Source organism: Cryptomeria japonica, chromosome 7 (assembly GCF_030272615.1).
Source record: "Cryptomeria japonica chromosome 7, Sugi_1.0, whole genome shotgun sequence".
Lineage (NCBI taxonomy): Eukaryota > Viridiplantae > Streptophyta > Pinopsida > Cupressales > Cupressaceae > Cryptomeria > Cryptomeria japonica.
In genome coordinates, this window is record NC_081411.1 from 628,613,701 (window position 1) to 628,617,405 (window position 3,705).

Here is a 3,705-nt window from a genome sequence, read left to right on the forward strand (position 1 = left end):
TTATTTTTTGTGTGTGTATGTCATGTGTGTTTTGCAGGGTACGGAGGAGGCGGCGGCGAGTAGAGAGAGAGAGCCGCAGAGGAGGTTGTAGAGGGGTGGCATTGAAAGGCCATGGAAGGTACGGGGCCACCCGCAGCGGTGCCGAGATGCCACTGTGGGTCACGGCCTGCAGCGGTGCCATCGGAACCTCTGTGGGTTCAAGCCGCTGAGGGGCTCCCGTGTGGAGCTTCGGCTCTGCGGGACCCTCGGGTGGGGTTTCTTCCAATTTTTTTTTGTCATTAATTTTTTTTTGAAATATATATATATATATATATATCATTCGATCACCAAGGTCATATATATATATATATATATATATATATATATATACATTTTCTTATCTAAAATATATTTAATGTAAATATATATATATTTCAGAGTTAGATTTTTAATCTCTTTTTTTAACATGCAGGAAATTGCTAAATAGTGACAACATGTAACAAATACACACTCACTTCCCTTTTTTTTTATGCAAAATGTGATCTAGTTATCATGTATACAATATTCATTTAGCTAGATCAAATAGGTTGACATTATGCAGTATTAACAATATTATGACTGTCAGTTCCAATAGTTTGAAAAACATATCAACCAGTTCATTTCTTCCTTTAAAAATAGTCATAAATCTATTTGTAGATTTTTGGTTTTCTAAGTCTATATATGCATATATTTTCTTAGAAAATATCAACTGGAGGGGATATCATAAAGAAAACATACAACATTTGAATGGATGTAGCTTTTTTTTTTTTGAATGATTTAACTTAACAAGAACATATTAATTCATAAACTCAATTTATTCCTAATATCATATATTTAAACTAACCATTTTCTTTTCAAAATAACTTAGCATAGTGAAGATATTTTGTTCCCATTATCTAAGGCTAAATATGTATTTTCATTTTCTTTCTTAAAATGCCTTAAAACAGATAATACCAGAACTAACTTTTAGATTATTTTTCCTAGATTAATTTCTGCAATGTTTAAACAAGAAATAAAAGATGACAATAATAAATATAACTACAACAGCATTTAAATATTCCAGAAAAGAAAATACACTTAACACATTCCCATTTCTCTTATTGCATCTCTTTTTGTTTTCTTTATATAAATTAAAGAGATAATAGATGACAGAATTTAGTTACATGATAGATTTAAATAAAATACAGATTTAAATAATAGACAACAACACAATACATTTCCTTTCCCTTGCACTTTATACAAAATAGAGTTAACCAAATGCGTTCCTTTTTTTTATTCGTTTTAAATGATCCTTACATCAATAAAATACAGCTTAAGGCACAATCAATATTATAGATTTCTAAATCATTACAATATCATTACAACAGAAAAACTCCTTCCTTTCACTTCTTTTCTTTTCAATAAAATAATATTACATTCTTTTTCTTTCTGCAACTAAAGTAAAATCTGTAACTCCTAGCTTTCTTTTCCAAGCAACCTGCATTCAAAATTTAAAGCTATGACTGCGGGGTGCTCACCTCCTAGCCTAGGCTTACTAGAAGCCACCCCCGAGCTTGGAGAACCAAGTCCTAGATGGGTTACACTCAAGCAAACACAAACAAGCAAGGGGAAAAACTCAAACAGACACATTCCCATCCAAGGCTAAACTTCATCACATAATGTGATGTTTACAAGGGCAGAAGTGGACCAAGTACCTTTGAGGAGATCTGGAAGATAATAGATCATAGCCAACTCATGGCAACCAAGAACACCATAAAAATTCATCTCAACCCAACATCCTTATGACCTCCAAGGCATACATGCCATATTTTCTCCCCTTATGACCCCCAAATGCATAAACAAGACTATGCAGCAAGGGTCACATACACAAACCTTGAGATCACTCTCACAATGAGAGCCTCTCACTCTAAGACTGTCAAACGTCTTCCACCCCCAAGACCATTTTTCCCTCCCAAGGCTAAGATGGCCTTGGATACTCCCAAAACGCAATAAAATGCATAACAAAAAAAATGGGAAAAGAATCACATAAAAACTTTCACAAATACAATGCAAGGAAGGATACAACATTTACATTCATGCATTCTTACAAAGAGATTGTAACATACAAGTAAGAAAATTAACCAACCTTGAATCTGCCAAGGGTATTCTAGGGATAGCTTGGAGAAGAGCAGCCCAATCCCTCAAATCTTTTCTGCAACACTTAGCCCAAAATTCTTATTCTCAAACTGTTTTTTCTTCCAAAATTGTCAAAATCTCCAAAGATGGAGAGTGGGTGATTAACTCACTAAGACTCAATCTCTAGCCTAAGAGGCTTCTCTCACTCTTTCCAACCTCTTGGATAGAGTGAGAGACTCCCATTGGTTGGTCTTCCCTAGGTCTTACACACTCCCTAACCAAGGCACCTCAAGAAGAGGAATGAAATGGGGAAGAGAAATAACACCTACCAAGAAGGTTATCTAACCAAGGATGGCACTCCTAAAGATGAAATTTGACCATCTTGGAAAACCCACTTTTTTGGGTGGTTAAACAAGTCCTAGGGGAAGGACACATGGCCAAATTTGGCCTTCACTCATAAGTACCCCATGAGGCCCAATAAAAATGCCCCAAAAATGACTCTAGGAGTTGATTTTTTTAACCCTTTGAAAGTCCACCTTAAGTTAACCTACGGGTCAACTCTGAGTTGACCCTCCTTATGGCTCACTATCCTATATTTCTTGGAACCTCCTTCAAGGATAATTTGGAAATATATCAATTAAACAAAAAGTAAATCTCTCAAAAATGTGACATGACAATTGCCAACACAACATACAACATATGTGTCAAGTAACACTACAAAAATAATTCAACATCACAAATACCCACATGGCAATTGTCCCTTGAATGATTTAAACAAATTTAATGAATACAATTTACACACATGTAAACAATTACATTTACGAATAAAATACGATACATATGGGGTGTTGTCTCTCCAAATAGACAACCCCTGGATTTACGAACGTACATAGGCCTAGGCTTGATTCTCCATAATGTTTCCATGGTCACATGGATAATTTTCCTGTGCATCTCAATTACACATTAGTACTTTCCAATAGCCTCATATAATATTAACCACATAAATAAGAGTACACATCAATCACTCTGCATAGAATTGACATCATACAATACAATTTACCATATATCAAAGCAATTTATCATAATCCTCATAAATTTAATCCATTCATAAGATGTGCAATCATAATTTTAGCATCATAATAAAGTCCTGCAAATCAAATAATGACATACAACATCTCAATGTTACCCTATTCTAGAATCATATAAAATTCTATATCCATAATGCATAGAAATGAAGCATCAATATATCAATGTTATCCAATTCTTGGGATCATATAAAGTTCTATATCCATAATGAAATAAAATAGAGCATCCATAATAGTTCCAACATGAAAATCACTGAAATCCTAGGATGGGTCAAGGTAGGGCTTCATAGTAGCTCAGAAAGCTTATGAGTTCATAGGGTGTAATAGAGCAGTTACTCTTACCAAAGATTGTCTAGGTGTATTAACAGTTGTTGCTTTGTAGCTCAAAAGGCAATTTGAGTATTTTGTATAGATTAGTCTACCATCTCCATTCTTTATAGATAGATCAATGACCATAGAGGAGCAGATGATGCAACTCCTAGAGAAG